This window comes from Tenrec ecaudatus, chromosome 18 (genome assembly GCF_050624435.1).
Source record: "Tenrec ecaudatus isolate mTenEca1 chromosome 18, mTenEca1.hap1, whole genome shotgun sequence".
In the NCBI taxonomy this organism is placed as follows: domain Eukaryota; kingdom Metazoa; phylum Chordata; class Mammalia; order Afrosoricida; family Tenrecidae; genus Tenrec; species Tenrec ecaudatus.
Genome location: NC_134547.1, coordinates 628,988 through 646,995, shown reverse-complemented (window position 1 = coordinate 646,995; position 18,008 = coordinate 628,988). Strand labels below are relative to the sequence as shown.

The 18,008-nt window shown below is 48.9% G+C and overlaps 1 long non-coding RNA gene across 2 annotated transcripts in view; it reads left to right on the top strand.

The window, feature by feature from the left end:
* Positions 1-6,195: 6,195 nt before the first annotated feature.
* The window catches only part of LOC142431509 (uncharacterized), a 31,015-nt gene continuing 19,202 nt past the window's right edge, over positions 6,196-18,008 (top strand). For both annotated transcript variants that reach the window (XR_012780838.1, XR_012780839.1), the window contains exons 1-2: positions 6,196-6,635; positions 8,168-8,256. This is a non-coding gene — a long non-coding RNA (uncharacterized LOC142431509). The remainder of the gene's footprint in view (positions 6,636-8,167; positions 8,257-18,008) is intronic.

Genomic DNA, 18,008 nt, shown 5'->3' with positions numbered 1-18,008 from the left:
CCAACTCATAACTCACTGTTCTGTGACTGAGTACAAGTGGGTGCATTTGAGAATGGATGTGTGTGTGTGTGTGTGTGTGTGTGTGCAGGCCTGCATTCCCAGGTCACTGGGACAGCCCACCAGGGACACTTCCTCAAGGAGTGGAGGGAAGAGAACTCTCAACTCAAGGTCCAGCCTCTGCCCTTGCAGCTGGTGCCCCTGGCTCCCTTGATCAGCAGTTGATGGGGATGGGGATGGGGATGGGGTGCGGGTGGAGACAGCTCTAGCCCACCAGAGTTTGGTGTGAGAGGACTGAGAGTCAGTGGTAACTGGGAAGAGACCATAAAGGGTCTCTGGCTGTATGGGGTGAATGTATCCTGTGGGACTCTGCTCCCATGAACCATTCTGTCAGCCTGCCACACAGATGTCTTTGGGGTTTCCTCATTCCAAAGACCCCTTTACCTACTGGGCTCTGGCGCTTGGCCAGCCAAGCTCCTGCAAAGCTGTTGGTCTAACAATGCGGCCAGAGGTCAGTCCCTGGTAGAATGCTCCTCTCGTTGCTCCTCCACATGTTGCCTCCTCACAGGCAGGGGCCTTTGTCACATCTCTGCCCTAGAGGAAAGGATGGGCAGAGGGGCCATGGCTCAACCTTGCAGAGCTCTTTCTACCTGGACCTTCCGCCTGACCACCCCTCAGGAAGGAAGGCACTTCAGGACTTTCTTCCAGGCTCCCCACCCCACTATTTGATCACTGTGCCCATTTAGCAAGGTTCAGGTAGCAGCCTTGGAGAGCCGCCACAGGCGTGTGGCAGAGGTGGAGAACACCCCATCGGATTCATAAGATGTGGTACCTCGGAGGCCTGATGGCTGTATCTCATGGGCTCCAGAGTCCTTGTGACTGTGGCATTGTGTCCCCAAAAGTCAGTGACGAAAGACTACACATTGTATAATCCTATTTACACAAATAAGAAATGCAGCCACCTGTGCCTTGTCTTACTGAACTTCGCTTTATTGTGCTTCGCAGCGGTTGCATTTTGAGCAAGTTGCAGGTTTGTGGGGACCCTACAGGAAGCCATCTTCCCAGCAGCATGCACTCACCCCATGTCGATATGTCACGTTTCCGTATGTGTACTTTGGGGCCCTCAGAACCACTTATTTGGTTCTCCATTCTTTCTTATGGGAAAAATATGTTCAGTTCTGGAACTTTTTGGTGTTTGAACATGGATTTGGAATGAATTGAGTTTGACAACTGAGATGTCACTGTATTTATTTGACAAATCCTTCTCGGTTGTGCACTGAAAACACCCTGGCCACAGACGGGGTTCGGCCTCCCAACCCTAACCAGACTCACCATCTCAGAGAAGTCACTGAAGTGAGCCATCAACCTTCCGTGTTGCTCCATACTCGTCAATCCCTGTCAGCCAGGGCTCTTTCCCTCACTCTTCCTCACACCCAGTCCCCTTCAGCTGTTGCCCTCTCTCCCCCTCAAGCGAGTTCCCCAAATGAAGAGCCGACCCGCAATGTCCTCAAATTCATGCTAATATCTGTCTCTTCCCCACCACGGTCAGAATCTGACCTCTTCTGGGCCAGCCCTTACCATCCCCTTGGATGCTGCAGTTCCCGGGATTTGGTGCCCTCTCTATGTCCTCTTTCCTGGGAACATCTGGGATACAAGTCTCAAATCCCAGCTCTATTACCTCCCCACAGAATGATGTTGGGCAAACTTCTTACCAAAGCTTCCACCCTCTCTGACTTCTGTCACCCTCCCCGGTGCCGCCTATCCCGGCAAAACCTTGTTCTTGCTTTCTCCTCACACTACCAAGTATAATTCCACCCAAGGGCTTTGGGGTTTGCAACTTCATCAGCTGAGCCCTATCACCCGAGGGGATCGATAATGTCCTAACTCATGGAAGTTATAAATCAGGTTCATTCCTTGTGAAGGAAAACATACTCTGAAAGTGATTGTGGTGATGGCTGCACAACTATGGGAATATATTAAAAACAGCATGTTACATGGGTGCACTATAGGGCATGTGATCATATCTCAAAATAATTTAATCAATTAAAAAATAACTCACTAAAATGTATATAATGAATTACAAATAAAATGAAAATAAACAATAAATACATGAAAATAAATAACTAATAAAATGATGGGAACAGGACAAGACCATGGGAGGCTCAACATGAGGTGTTGAATGTAAAACGGATGACCTGCTCTTTCCCCTAATTTACAATAAAGAAAAAAAAACTTAAGGAAATAACTAAAAAATAAATAAGAAAAATTGGAATCGCTTGTAAGACATTGAGAAAAATAAAAGATCCGTTTTAAATAATAATGAAAGTAAATGAGAAACATAAGAAATAAGTAAATTAATAACTAAAGAATTAACAAATAATATTCAATTACTCGAGTATCCTTCACTGCCTCCCCAGGTCGTTCCCGCGCTCGCTCGCGCGCGCGCGCTCTCTCTCTCTCTCTCTCTCTCTCACACACACACACACACACACACACACACACCACCCCCCTACTTCTCATAATGGCACCCCCACCTCCTAACCACACTCCCTCAAACCTCTCACCCAGGTACACACACCTTGCACACTAGCTCACTGCCCCTCACACACGCACCCTCACCTCCTCCCCCCACCCCTCCCCTCACGTCAACCCTGAGCACACACGCCCCTCACCTCAGGCCCTGAACCCCGCCTGCAGCGCCCCCGCTCCCAGGGGCACCCTTATCTCTCACACTGGCCACGTCAGGACCCTCATCCCCCACGCCACCCCCAGGCGCCTCCACCACCTCACGACCCCTCACTCGCTCACGCACCCCTCGCGGCCCGCACCGCCGGAGCCTCCGCGCCCGCCAGCACCACTCACAAAGGCTGAGCCCGCGCGCCCGCGGGAACTATAACTCCCCGAGTCTCTGGGGCTGCTGGAGCCCGTGAAGCAGTCCGTGGCCGGTAGGGGTTAGGGGGTGGTGGGGAAGGATGGTGCGGGGCATGCTGGGAGTTGTAGTCCTGGAGGGCGGGCGTTCCGGTCACTAGGGGGCGCCACCGTCGCTGCTTCCGGAAGTGCCCGCCCGCCGCGCCCGCGAGGTAGGTAGGGTCCGAGTGGTTGTGGGGACCCTGGCAAGAGGGCGAGGGGCCGAACGAGCTGAGAGGACACTGAAGTGGGGCAAGCAAGACCGGCTGCCGAGCGAGGCGCCGACCACCGCCCGCGCGTGCACGGACTGACGGACGGGTGGGTTTGGGTGCGAGGTGTGTGACGTAGCGTGGGGCCAATGGGCCGGTCGTGCGCGCGTCCGGCACCTTTGGGGGTGTGCTTCTGAGGGACAGCTGGGCGGTGACGTTGACGGACGGCTGCAGGGGCTGCCTCACAGGAGGCGTGTGCCGCGGGGAGATGTGTCGCGGGCGGGAGCTTGGCGTGACCGGGTGGGTCTGTGGCTGTGTGTGCCTCCAGGTATGACCGAGATGCCGCCGAGGAAGCGATTCCGAACGCCCGTGGCAGGTCACCGTCTGCTCGTAGGGAATCGACGGTGTGGTTAGGGGTGACACGGAAATTGTGTGTGGCTGGAGAGATTTGGGGGCGTGAGGGACAGACTCGGTGTTGAAGATCATGTGGGTACCTGTGACTGTGTGACTGGCGACCCTTTGCGGGGGACGACCAAGATTTGAGTGGGCTTTGGAGTCGGTGAGAGCAATTGTCGTTTGCGTGTCTGGAACAGAAATTGTGCGACTGAGGGCCACCTGGCTGCGTCCATCGGCCAGCACCTTCCCTTCGTGCACTAGAGTGTGGCAGGAGGACGGTGAGCCATCAGAGGGGACGTTCGCATGGATGCCCGTCTCAGGTCATCTGAGGTAACCTGGCGGGCAGCCCTCTGGAGTAGGTACCGTGATCAGCCCGTGTCCAAGGGAGGGCCGGAATGAAAGCCCCGCCTTCCTCGTTGGTTGTATAGCTGTAGCCTGGGCCCGCCAGCGAGCAGTGAACAGGCAGATGAGGTGTGTCTTAGAGATGCCCATCAGGGGTTTGCCCTGAACAGGAGCTCCAGGAGTATGAAAGGGGCAAAAGTGGGCATGGAAGCCATCTCTGCCATTTTGCCATACACCATACAAGAATAAGTCAGAGTATTGCTGTCAGGGTTCTAGTTAATACATGCGTGGGTTTATTCCAAACAACATGTGTTTAAACATGACCCAGTGAGCAGGGGATTGCTGCAGCAAGTTGTCTCAGTAACAGGCTTGTCTCAGTAGAGTATCTTCCAAAACAAGTCCAAGCAAAACAGTAGGTTCCAAGGGGATTCGCTGGGCCTGTTAAATTCAAGGCAGAGAAGTCGGCTCAGAAGGCCATGGAAACTTTTTTTAAAAAGAAGGCGGTTAAAAATGAGCTGATACCAAGGGCTCAAGTAGAAAGCAAATGTGTTGAGAATGATGATGGCAACAAATGTACAAATGTGCTTGACACAATGGATGGATTGTGATAAGAGTTGTACGAGCCCCCAATAAAATGATTTAAAAAAATAAATATTATTCAATGCTAAAGAAGAAGGTCAGGGGGGCTGTTTCTGAAGACTTGGGGGCTGTTTCTGAAGACTTGAAAGAGGTAATCTTGAAGAATTTCTCTCAAAGGAAACAAGACAATCAACAAGGCTCATTAGGAAAACGTTTTAAGAAAACTGAATATTGCATTGGTGAGGAAAAGGCCAGGAAAGTTATGCCAAGGAACTTTTTCCCATTACAACTTGCTCATTCTTCACGGTAGTACCAACTGTAACCATGATAACTTCTTTGGAAAACCTTACCCCATCTTCTGTACAGCCCTGATCTTGCCTCTTCACACTTCTCATTGTTCCGAAATCTTGAAAAATATGATTTGACTTGCTTTCATATATTGAGAATGCTAAAACTACTGTTTTGACGAGGTGTAGATTGTAGAGTGCAAAATTCTTCAGAAGAGAGTTAGACATAGAAGCACCACCTTCAGATAGAGAATATGTTGAAAAACAATAGCTTCACATTTTGATATTTTTGTTTAATACACCTTCAGATAGAGAATATGTTGAAAAACAATAGCTTCACATTTTGATATTTTTGTTTAATACACCTTCAGATAGAGAATATGTTGAAAAACAGTAGCTTCACATTTTGATATTTTTGTTTAATACAGACTTCTACGATTTTGTGGCAATACCTTTTGGCTTATATTCACAGTGGTAGCATTTAGCTGGTTTGCCCCAGTTCTATTAAACTGATTTTTTGTTGAGTTTGGAAAACTGGTTGTTAAAATGATGTGGAAATCACAAATTTACATTCCTTATTCTTTTTTTTTTTTAACATTCTTCTGTGCTGCAGTATATTCTGAGTACCTGTAGTAATTTCATTCTGTCTAGAGGTATAAAAAATTAATAAAATTTATACTTTTGATGAAATAATAGTTTTATTCCCTTGCATTTGTTACTTCAGTAAGCAAACATACCATAAAGAGAAAAAGTATCAGTTTTGTGTGACCCCCAAAATTCCTATAAGATTATCAGTGGATTATTCAATTCCTGAAATTGGTCAGAGCTGAAAATATTGTCAGAACAACTGCTGTGAGTTCAGTAACGCAGAAAGGGGTTTCCAAAGATGAACATCGTATGTCCAGAGAAGAGAAGTCACCTGTTTCTAATCTATCAGACACATAAACTATTGTCTAATTGGCTTACCTCTAAATGAATGGGATCCTACTTCTATTGTGAAAAAAATGGTTAAGTAGAGATTACACAGCCAATGATGCTGTGTACAAGTGAAGAATATTGCAAGTGAGGATGCCAATCCAGATGCAATTAGGGAATATCAACAGTTTGGGGTTTGTTTTGGTCAGGTGTTTTTAAACATTTTTTCATGAACATTTTAAAATTTGTACAACATAATCTAGTTTGTCTGCCTCTTTTATTACTCTTATCTAATTATTAACTATGAAATAATAAATTACTTCTCAGTGTATCATTTTTTGATACCTAAAATGGCCATTAGGGCAGTGAACCAGTTGTTAGATTATTTGAATCCCACCACTGCTTACATTGATTCTAGTTACAAGTTCTGACAAACTTCCAGAAAATATAAATCAAAAAAAAAAGAAAGAAAGCATAAATCCATAGAGAAAGTAGATTAGGTCCTGGTGCGGCAGGACCTCAGATTCCACATAGTGACATACCTTTGGTCTCCCTGCAGTCCTACTTCCAAGATTCCTGACAACCTGAGTGCTGCTCCCAATGGCTGCCCCCAGGACCCCCCTGAGCCTGACACCCTGGGAACAGGAGCGCTTCCTCCAAGTGAAGGTGGAAGATGATGAAGTATATTTCTCCCAGGGGCCTGAATCCAGTCTCCATGATCTCACTGCTCATCCAGAGGCTGCACGCCTGCATTTCCAGCAGTTCCAATACCAGGAGGCAGCAGGCCCCAAAGAGGCCCTGGCCCAACTGCATGAGCTGTGCCGCCAGTGGCTGCAGCCCAAGACACACTCCAAGTAGCAGATGCTTGAGCTGTTGGTACTGGAGCAATTCCTGAGCATGCTCCCTGCAGAGATCCAGGCCTGGGTGGGGGCCCAGTATCCAGAGAGCAGTGAAGAGGCTGCCAGACTGGTGGAGGATCTGACCCAGGTGCTCAACAAGAGAGGTGAGAAGAAATGATGTTAAAAGCTTGCTGGGCAGAGCCCAGACTGGGATATGGGAGTGTAGATTCTCTTCTGGGATTGGCCACACATCCATTCTTGGATCTCTCCCATCTCCCAAACACTCACAGCTGTGCCAGCCTAGTCTCTTGATTGCAAGTTACCAGAAAACCAGGTAAACTGGCCTAAGCAAGGAGGACAAAGGTTTCAGGTACAGCTTGATCTAGCCACTTAGTTGCTACCATCACAACACTTCACTGTCCTTGTGTTTCTATCCACTGGGCCTTCTTTTTTTTTTTTTTGGAGCATTAGCATTATGGTTTATTTTTTTTTAACAATTTATTAGGGGCTCATACAACTCTTAATCACAGTCTATACATATACATACATCAATTGTATAAAGCACATCTGTACATTCTTTTCCCTAATCATTTTTTTCTCCTCTTTTCTTTTTTTACATTTTATTAGGGACTCATAGAACTCTTATCACAACCCATACATATACATACATCAATTGTATAAAGCACATCCATACATTCCCTGCCCCAATCATTCTCAAAGCATTTGCTTTCCACTTAAGCCCTTTGCATCAGGTCCTCTTTTTTTTCCCCCTCCTCCTCTCTCCCCCCTCCCTCATGTGCCCTTGGTAATTTATACATCGTTATTTTGTCATATCTTGCCCTATCCGGAGTCTCCCCTCCCCCCCTTCTCTGCTGTCCCTCTCCCAGGGAAGAGGTCACATGTGGATCCTTGTAATCAGTTCCCCCTTTCCAACCCACTCACCCTCCACTCTCCCAGCATCGCCCCTCACACCCACTGGGCCTTCTTTCAGTAACTCTATTCTTAAGTATATTCTGTCACTGAGGTGGGATGGTAGCCGGAGTGAGCAAAGATGGCCCAGTTCTGCCCAATGTGTGCTAGCAACCTAGACACTCTCAGGGAAGAAGAAGTTGAGAGAGCCGAGGCTGAGCCTGGGTCACGTGCCTTAACCTTGGCCAGCTGGATGCCAGGGGTTGATAGCAAGCAAAGGGGAATTCTCCTGAGGAAAGCAGGCTGTTGATGCCAGAGATGCGGCTGTGTGTTGAATGGGCAGGGAGGAAGGCAGAAATACCAGGTATCCCCTGAAGGCTTCTCTAAACCTCGCCTAGGGGCCATGCGGCTCAAGGAGAATCACGTCAGAGCTATTGGGTGGGACGGTCTGAGGACCCAGATTAGGGAGTGAAGACTACTTCCAACGTGATGCTGGCCGAGCCTGACAGGAGCTGGTGGAAAGCTGGAGCTGAATGCCATACTGGAGAACCTCCCTTGAGCTGTGGACCTTCTTACCTTCTGGGGATTACTACCTTGAAGCCATTGAGAGATGCAAAAAAAGATCATGCCTGGTCGGCATACTAAGCATGTGGTAAATGTAGCTGATAGAACAATTTGGCCAGCTCTCTGAAAAACAGATCTTTCTGGACAGCCAGGCCAGGTGCCCCTCAAGGCTTCTTGGAATGGGAACCCCAGGTCTCATTCATGGCTTCTCTCTCCTTTCCAGTGCTGTTCACTGAGGACTCGGATCTGCTCCTGGTGGGGAACTTTGGCGACGGGTGGGCAGGCATGGAGGCCCTGACAGTGAAATATCAGGTAAGGAGGCATCCTCCCCACCTGGAACAGGCCAGCACAAGCCTTAATGTGCGATGTGGGCCCTTTGGTGGACATGTGTCTCTCCCTTCAGCCAGCACACTGCATGCGCACTGCTGGCCCCGGCTCTGGTGCCGCCCTGACTGGCAGGAGAGAGGGACTCTGACAAAGGCAGCACCCCTTAAGTCTCATAGGCCTCGGGGAGCCCTGGAGGGGACAGATGGGAGGTGGGCTCAGGAAGCCTTCCCAGTGGGGAGGCCATTCCTTGTTTCTTTTTGCTCTTGCAATTCCTTGACTTGTAGATTAGAGGGATCCTCACATGGCATTGGCCTGTGTGTCTGGAGCTCTTTGGCACTTTTTATAAGGCACCATTCACAAGTATGTGGGTTGAGGGCCCATCCTACTCTAATTTGATCTCATAAAAGAAAACCCCTGTTTCCAAACAGGGTGACATTCACAGGGACAGGAGGTAGGACCTCATATCTTTTTGGGGGGGACACAGTTGAACACGTAACACAATGTCTGATCATTTGTATCTGGTTTCTCGGACTCAGCATAAGGTTTTCAATGTATATCCACGTTGTAACAGGTACAGGAATACCTTGTTTTATTGTGCTTTACTTTATTACACTTTGCAAAGATTGTTTTGTTTTTTAACAAATGGAAGGTTCGTGTCAACTCCGAGTCAAGCAAGTGCCATCTTGTTGTATGACTTGCTTCATTGCAATATTCACTTTATCGCAGTGGTCTGGGACCAGTCCCACCATATCTCCGAAGTATGCCTGCATCCGTACTTTATCCTTTATAACTCATTTGGCTTATCTATCCCTTCCCATTTCATTTATCCACCAATTCCTGGCCTTTTGGGTTGTTCCTACTTTGGGGATGTCACAACAATGCCGCTGTGAATATCTGTACGTAAATGTTCTTGGTTCTCTCCAGTAATAAATACATAGGAGTGAAATTGCTGAGTCATATGGTAACCCTAGGAGTCTGGGCGGGGCAGTGTTTTGAAATCAGCTGTCAAATTAGAAGATTAATGGTTTGAGCCCATCCATCCAGCCTGGCAAACTGCCTCCATAATCAAAGGCCAAAAAGCCCCTCTTGGAAACAGTCCTGTTCTCTAATGTGTGACTTCTCCATGAATCCAGCTGTCTGAAAGCCAGCTAACAACGATAACTCTAAATGTAAACTGAAGAAACTTCTAGACTGTTTTCCACAGCGACTGGGCCACCCAAAGTCATGTGGACTTCTGCTTGGCATTTCTCCCCTTGGCACTGACTCTGCGCCCTAACAGTGCCCCCTGGTGGAGGAGCCAACAGGCACAGGGAGAAGAGTAGCCGGGTGGATACAGGTAGGGGGCGATGACAGGCGCAGGTGCAGGTAACTGGCCCTGTGGGTGGTAGTGCTGAGGGCTGAGCGTCTACTAGCCATTGCCTGATTTTCCTACCAAGTCCACAGCCCCATCAGAATGAGGCCCCCGCCTTCACTGCCCCGTCCACCTGCTGCCTGACTCCCAAGACCCTATCTCAGAAGGGCTCCTAATTACCCAGGGCTGCGATGATAGAGACACTGCGAGTGGTGGCTTTGTTTGTTCACAGTTTAGAAGGGGAGACTTCCGGAGTCGAGGCATAGGCTCTAGAGTAGCAGTTCTCAACCTGTGGGTCGGGACCCCTTTGGGAGGCAAACGACCCTTTCACAGGAGTCGCCTGACTCATAACAGTAGCAAAATTATAGTTCTGAAGTAGCAAGGGAAATAATTTTATGATGGGGGGTCCCCACAACATGAGGAACTGTATTAAAGGGTTGGGGTTGCGGCATTTGGAAGATTGAGAACCACTGCTTCTAGAAGAAGGCATTCTCTCTCTGTCTACTCTGGGAGAAGGTCCTTGTCTCTTTTCAGCTTCTACTATCCCTGGCTGCTTGGTGATCTTCAGTGGCCCGGCGTCTCTCTTTCCCTATCTCTCCTTGCTTAATCTATTCTCTTCTACCTCCAGAGAGATTGGTGTAATACACACCATTCGCTAACATTGCCTCATTAGTGTAAAGGACAGCCAATGCCTATATGGGATTAGCGCCATAGATAGGGTGGGAGGTGCCTCTGAGTTGGCTCTGGTTCCTAGTGCCCTGTGTATGTATGACAGCATGAAACACTGTCTGATCCTGTGCCACCCTCACAGTCTTGCCATGTTTGAGCTACTGTGCCAGTCTATCTATCTCATTGAAAGTCTTCCTCTTTTTCACTGACCTTCTACTGTACCAATCATGACGTCGTTCTCCAGAGACCGGAGACTTCTACTAACATGTCCAAAGTACGTAACACAAAGTCTCGCCATGCTTGCTTCTAAGGAGCATTCTGACTGTAACTCCCTGCTTGACAGATTGGCTCGTTCTTCTGGAAGTTTGTGATATGTTCAGCTTTCTTTATCAACGCCATAATTCAAATGCATCAATTCTTTAGTCTCCCTCATTCATTCTCCAACGTTCACAGGCATATGAGGTGATTGAAAATACCTACATTATTCATCTTGAAGGAGGTCTTTTGCTGCCAATTTACCCAATACACTACGTCAGGTTTTGATTTCTTGATTGCTGCTTCCATGGCCATTGATTGTGGATCCAAGTAAAATGAAATCTTTGACAACTTCAACCTCTGATCCATTTATTATGATGTTGTTTGTTGGTCCATTTGTGAGGATTTGTATTTTCTGTAAGTTGAAGTAGAAGCCATACTGAAGGGTGTAGTCTTTGATCTTCCACAGTAAGTGCTTTAACTCTTCCTGGCTTCAGCCAGCAAAGTTGTGTCAGCTACCTATCTACCTATTGCAGGTTGTTCATGAATCCTTCTCAACCCTGATGCCCATTCTTCTTTATATAGTCCAGTTTCTTAGAGCTTTGGCTCAGCATGCAAATGGAATAAGTATGGTGAATGGATACAACCTCAACACACACCTTTTTTAAAATTTCAGACCACGCTGTATCCCCTTGTTCTGTTCGATTGCTTGCCTCTTGGTTTGGCTAAGGTTTTGCATGAGCACAAGGAAGTGTTCTAGAATTCCCATTCTTGGCAATGTTATCCACAATTCCTATGATCCTAAGAGTCCAGGCCTTTGTATAGTCAGTAAAACGCTGAACCCACTGCCATCAAGTTGCTTCTGACTAATAGAGGACAGAGCAGAACTGCCCGTGGGTTGCCAAGGCTGTGAACCATTGTGGGACTAGGAAGCAGAATCTTTCTCCTGAGGAGTGACTGACGGGTCGGAACTGCCAACCTTGTGGTTAGTAGCCCAACACATGACCCACTGTGCCCCGAGGCTCCTCTCCATAAAACCCTGGTAAACTTTTTTTTTTGGTATTCTCTGCCTCCAGCCAAGATCATCTGATATCAGCAATGACATCCCTTGTTCTACGTCCTCTTTTGAATCTGGCTTGAGTTTCTGAAAGTTCCCTGTCAGTGTACTCCTATGCCATTTTAAAACTATCTGCTGCAAATGTTTACTTTTGTCTTTAAAACTGTCCATATGCTGCCAGTCACCTTTCTCTGGAATAGGCACAGCATGGATTTCTTCTGTTCAGTTGGCTCGGTGGCTTACCTTCTGGGCATTGATGAGAGAGTGCTTGCAGCTTCTCATCCCTGTGCAGAAACAGCTCCATTGCTATTCTCCGAGCCTTGTCTTTTTCTGTCGGTACCTCCAGGACAACTTGGACTTCTCCCGTTGATAACACCATCGATTCTTGTTCATACGCTGCCTTCGGAAGTGGTTGAACAGCTGTCTGTTCCTTTTGGCACAGTGAGTCTGTGGGTTCCCTTCATCTTCTTTTTATGGTTCCTCAGTCTTTCACCCGTGCAGTCATTCAGCAGTGCGATGCAGGTCCTGAATGGTGTTCTTCCATTCTTTCAGCCTGAGAAATGTGCGGTGTATTCTTCCCCTTGGGTTTTCTAATTCCAGATCTTTGCACAGCGAGTTTAATAACTCACATTGTCTTGTCTCAGCTGCCTTTTGAAACACTCTGTATGTCAATGTCTTCCTTTCCCTTTAGTTATTCTGCATTCAGGAGCAAGTTTGATAGTCTCTTCTCGTGCAGTTTGGATCTTTTCTTCCTTTCCTGTCTTTACTGACCCTTTGGTCTCTTCCTGTGTGATGTCCCTGATGTCATCTCACAACTTGTCTTCAGTCATTACTGTGAATGTGCAGCCAACCAGTTCTTGAAGTGGCCCCTAAATTCAAGGTGGGATAGACTCAAGGTTGCACTTTGGCTACCAAGGGGCTGTTTTTCTTTTCTTCGGCTTGAACTTGAACTGGCATATGAACAATTGATGGTCTGTTCTGCAGTCGGTCCCCAGCCTTGTTCTGATGCTCCTGAGCTGCTTGGTCATCTCTCTCCACAGATGCAGTCGACTTGATCTCTGTGTGTTCCATCCAGTGAAGCCCACATGTGTAGTCGCCACTTAGGTTGTTGAAAAAGGTGTTGGTGATGAATAAGTTGTTCGCCTTGCAGAATTCCTTCCTGCGATCTCTGGCTTCGTTTCTATCGCCAATACCTTCTTTCCCACTTACTGGTCTTTCTTTGTTTCCAACTTTCGAATTCTCATCCTTAGCAATGACCAGTGCTTCTTGAGTGTGTGTTTGCTCCATTTCAGACTGCAGACGTTGGTAACAATCTTCAATTTCTTCATCGCTAGCATTAGTGGAGGGAAAAGGGTTAAAAGCTACCGTGCGCATTGGTAGGAGACACAGTTCCATGGGTAATAGGCAGGGAACACCCTCACCAAAGCTGGGCCATGAGCAGAGGCTCAACCCGAACCCTCATCTTGAAGCCTCAGTCCACAGCAGGGAGCTGGACAGCAGCAGGGCACCCCAGTTCCTAGGTAAGTGGGTGTTTGCTCCTGCCAGCATTGTGCCCCACGATCCTGCCCCTCCCCATGCTGCAGGCTACATCCAGCTCGACTTTAACAGCTGGATGGCAGGCTGGCAGAAGCTTCCGGTCCCCTGGACTTTCCCCTCTTAACTGTTCCTGGAGATAGCCCACACTGTGGAGTTGAGGCTCTGCTGCCGCTCCTCGTAGCCACGGGCCCAGGAGCAGAGAGCCCTTTGTTCTCCAGCTGCCTCCACGAAGGGACTGGTAGGCTGAAGGAGGGGGTACCATGGTAGCCCTCAGAGTAGCCCTGTGAAGGAGGACCCAGGTCCACTTTGCAAGTACAGAAACTGAGGTGCAGAGAGGAGACTCGCTCAGCCTCATACCGCCAGCAGTTGGAGTGGCCAGGATTCAAATGCCCGGCTCAAAAGTGGTACCTCCCCTCCTTAGTCCCAGGACGGGATTGTCCCTCAGGCCATAGGACTCTCCTCTGGCTGTTGAATGGGAAAAGGCAGAGAGCAGGTCTCCCAGGACTTATTCATCCTCCTGTGCTGTGTGAGTCTGGGTACTTTAAAGAAACAAATCCACAGACACTCATGTGTAAGAGAGTGTTATAAAAAGTTTAAGTGTGCATCAAGAAAACATCCCAACCCAGTGCTCCCAAGCCCACAAGTCCAACATTGACCCATATGTCCAATACCAATCCACAAAGTTCTCCTCCATCTCACAAAACCGACGCAATGATGCCGACTGCAGGAGGAAAGCCGAGTCAGTGAATGTGTAAACATCTCAGCACTGGCAGGGGTCTCCACACAGGTGCTCCAGTACCCAGGGCTGCATTGGGGTAGGTCCATGCGGCTTCTCCTTGGGGATGTCTTGCAGGAAGTGAGTCTTGCAAGCTAAAGCAGAGAACTGGCTGAGGCAGCTGCACCCTGGTCTGACCATCAGAAAGCAAGAGACCCGAGGACTAGAAAGGTGAGGCTCACTGAGCCATTTATCCCTCCGCCTTTCAATTAACCCCACATGTGTTTTTATCAGCCAGGGTGGCACAATAAACTAACTACCTCATGTGCCCTCCAGCCGCTTCCCTGTAGGCCCAAGGAGGCATTTGCCTCTGTTTCCGGGGGGTGGTGGTGGTGGTGGTGATGTGTGTATGTGTTTGTGCAAGCTCGCAGCAGGTATCAGAGGATTCTGTGTGCCACCCCCAGTCACTCACTTGATGGAATCAGTTCCCCTGAGGTACATTTGATAGCCGTCCCAGGGCTGGAGTCTGGGATCCAAAGTGAACAGAACAGCAGCTGGTCCCATCCTTGGGGCCTCTTCCGGATGCCAGCCACACACTTGGGCCTCTCAGACTTGCTCACCTCTAACCTGCTGGTTTCAAGTTTGGGGGTTTCTAGCCCCTCTCCCTTCTGACCTAATATGTGCAAAAGGTAAGGGGCTCCCAGTCCCCTTCTCCTTTTGACTTGCTGGCTCCCACTGCTCCCTGGAGTTGGAGAATTCACGGGAACTCACAGCACTCAGGGAAAATGCTGTCCTTAACAATGACCATTTTATTCTCAGAAAAACGATACCAGGGAAGAGACACCTAGGGTGGGGTCTGAGTTCCAACCTGGGCTCCCGTGTCCCCAAAAGGGTGGCACTGTCTTCCCATGTGCCAGCTTCTGTATAAAACATGTATGGGGCCTCCTCACAAAGTCATGATTTGATTGCATTCCCACTTCCCCTCGGGTAAGTTAATACTAGACCCCATTGGTGGCCAGGCCCACTCTCACACCAACGTCATCTCATTAGAGTAAAGTCAGGTGTGGTCTGGATGCCTCTCAGTCCACAGAGGCACCTCAGCCACATGGGGAAAGCCATGGTTTTAAAGTTTTCCTCTCAGGAACCAAAGACAGAGACCAAATTCTCCAGGTAAAGGTGATGTAAGCCACCTGGAGAGGGCCCAGCGGGAGACTTAAGGCTGGTGGTGACCAGGAGGGGGCACCAGAGGCCAGGAGAAGATTCTCTGGGGTATAGCCTCTGGCCAACTGTGTTAGCAGGCACATGTTACCCAAATTACTCATCTGTGTGTGTACGCCTCAGTTTCTCCATCTGAAATGCCACTGCCATAGTCCTTTCTGAAGGTGATTTTTGAGGATGCAATCAGGTTCTTGAATCAGCACACCTCAATTGGAGTCTAGCACATGACAAGAGTCTGATAACACCCAGCAGCCCTGTGAGGGAGGCAGTTTTAAGGGTTCCTGTCTTCCAAGTGGGGAAAGAGGCCCCAAAGAGGGTAGGACTTGCCCTCAGACACAGAGCCAGATAGCCGCCAAACTGGGGCTGGAGCCAACTGTTTCCCTAGTACCTGTCTAACTCTACTTGTGAGGCTGTCTGGTCCACAGTACCTTCCCCACCGCTCAGTCTCTCTCCTGTCCCCCATCTTCATTGATGTTCCTGCTTGACACTTCTCCATCATCACACTCTCTTCCCCTCTCCACCCTTATCCCACCAGCCCCCAGCTCTGTAGGGCTTACCTAATTCATGTGATTCATCTTCTCTTCCACCATTACCCGCTTATCTCAGCCCTCATCACTTCTTACCTGGATTACAGCAGGGGATCTCCTCCTCCTCCCCCCCTCCCCCCCCTGACCCCTGCTGCTGTTTTCTGGGCCACTGTCCCAGGGAGCTCTTTCTACAAAACAAATCTGACTGGGTCTCACTCAGTTCTGCACTGTGTCACCTACCACCGCAAAACTCCTGGAACCGCTTACGGGGCCACCAAGGTATAGGTCACTTTGGCCTCGAGAAACCTTTCTGGCTCCCCTCATGTGTGCCAGACGAATAGTGCTGTTTTTCTGAGTGTGCCGTGGTGTAAAAGGCATTGGAAAGTGCTGCCCTACAGGATAAACTTCAGGCTCCCTTACTTGGCCTTCACAAAGCCCCGTGACCCAACCTCTGTGCTCCTCGCCCTCATCTCCTCCCACGGCACCGCCATCCACACAACAGTCCCATGAACTGCTTGTGGGTCCTGAGAAGCAGCCATATTTTAGCCTAACCTATGTGCCTTGTGTCTGTGCTTGGAAACCTCCTTGTCTCCTCCTAGCCGCCTGGCAACAATTCTCCTCCCCCACAATGCTGTGAATGTTTTCCCCAGGGGAATCTTCCCTGGATCCCCCAAGCAGAGTCAGCCTCACCCTTTCTGCTACCAGGGCACCCTGTGCTGCCTATCTGTCCCACAAGGTCTTCCGTGTTGCATGCATTCATTCCTGTACAGCTCGCCGTGTGTGTTTCCCGTGGAGACTGCACGCCAAGTGTGAGGGCGTCTTACTCTTGGTACCCATGCACACAAGCTGTAATGGGCCCTGACCCATGTCTGCGGAATGCACGTACAGTACCTGGTGCCTCCCACGAAGCTGTCATACCCTCCGAGCCACGTCATTCTTACACAGGTTCACATGACTCTCTCCCTTCTTCAGGCTATGGCCCTACAGAGCACAAGCAGTCTGAATTTCCCAGCCCCCCAAAGTCAGAGGCCCCTGGGATGTTGTGGCCTCAATAAAATGGTACTACATTGAGTCTGCCCTCTCCAGAGCTCCCTGGCGACAAGGGCTTAGTAGTTTCCAACTTTGTGTCTTTGTTCTCCCTAACTGCCTCTTACAATTGGGCATCCCTGACCCTCTCAAAGGGAGCCCTGGTGGTGTAGTGGGTATGCATTGGGCTTCGATCCGCATGGTCAGCAGTTTGAAACCACCACCAGTTCCTCGGGACCCAGACCTGGCTTTCTACTCCTGTAAACAGTTACAGTCTCAGAATCCCGCAGCAGGCTGCTGATTGGGTGGCAACGAGGAGCTCTGAGCAACAGCCTTTGGACAGACCTCACGCTGATAGGGCTTCTCTCCACTCCAGTGAGGTTGGAGTTATAGGGCAGCGGTTCTCAACCTTCCTCATGCCCCGACCCTTTCATACAGTTCCTCCTGTTGCGGTGACCCCCCAACCATAACATTCTTTTCGTTGCTACTTCATCACTGTCATTTGCTGCTGTTATGAATTGGGCGACCCCTGTGAAAGGGTCGTTCGACCTTCAAAGGGATCTCAACCCCCAGGTTGAGAACCGCTGGTCTAAAGTAAAGGGGCTGGAAAGACCCAAGGCAGGCAACGAGCCTGAAGACAGATCATGGAGCTCTATAATTTCAGGCAAAATAGACTTGAAGCTCCAAAAAGCATTATTAGGGAAGCTTAGCTGATGGCCAGTAGGCCCAAAGGCCAATACTTAGCCAGTTCTGATTCATGGCGATTCCACGCGTGGCATCGTAGACCCACTGCTTCGGGGTTTCAGTGGCTGTGATTACTTAGAAGTAGATCATCAGGCGTTTCTTATGAGGTGTCTCTGGATGGATTTGAACTGCCAGCCTTACAGTTAGTAGTCGAATGCCTAAGCATTTGCACATAGTGACCATAGGTTAGAGGAACAACATACCAGGAAGGTTTAATATTTCAAAACTGGACACATCATTCCATAGCTATTCAGGGACAAATAACTGATGAAACTACAAAGTGTAGTTGAACATGGCAACTCTTAGGATGACATATAAAGAAGGTCAGACACCAGGAAAGATACTGAGGATTTTTTTTTAGCACAAATTCATAAGCTTAGCTCAACAGGTATGTGCCGAGTCCTGCACATGGCAACTACAGAGCAGTCTTTTTTTTTTTTGAGATTAAACAATTCCCAAGATAAACAAGTGGCCATCTAGCTGAGAAACAACAAAGCCCACATTGAAGAAGCACACCAGCCTGTGTGATCACGAGGTGTTGAAGGGATCAATATCAGGCATCAAAGAACAACAAATAATATTGTGAAGGAGGGGGACTTCAGATTGGGGACCCAAAGCCCATCTGTAGACAACTGAACA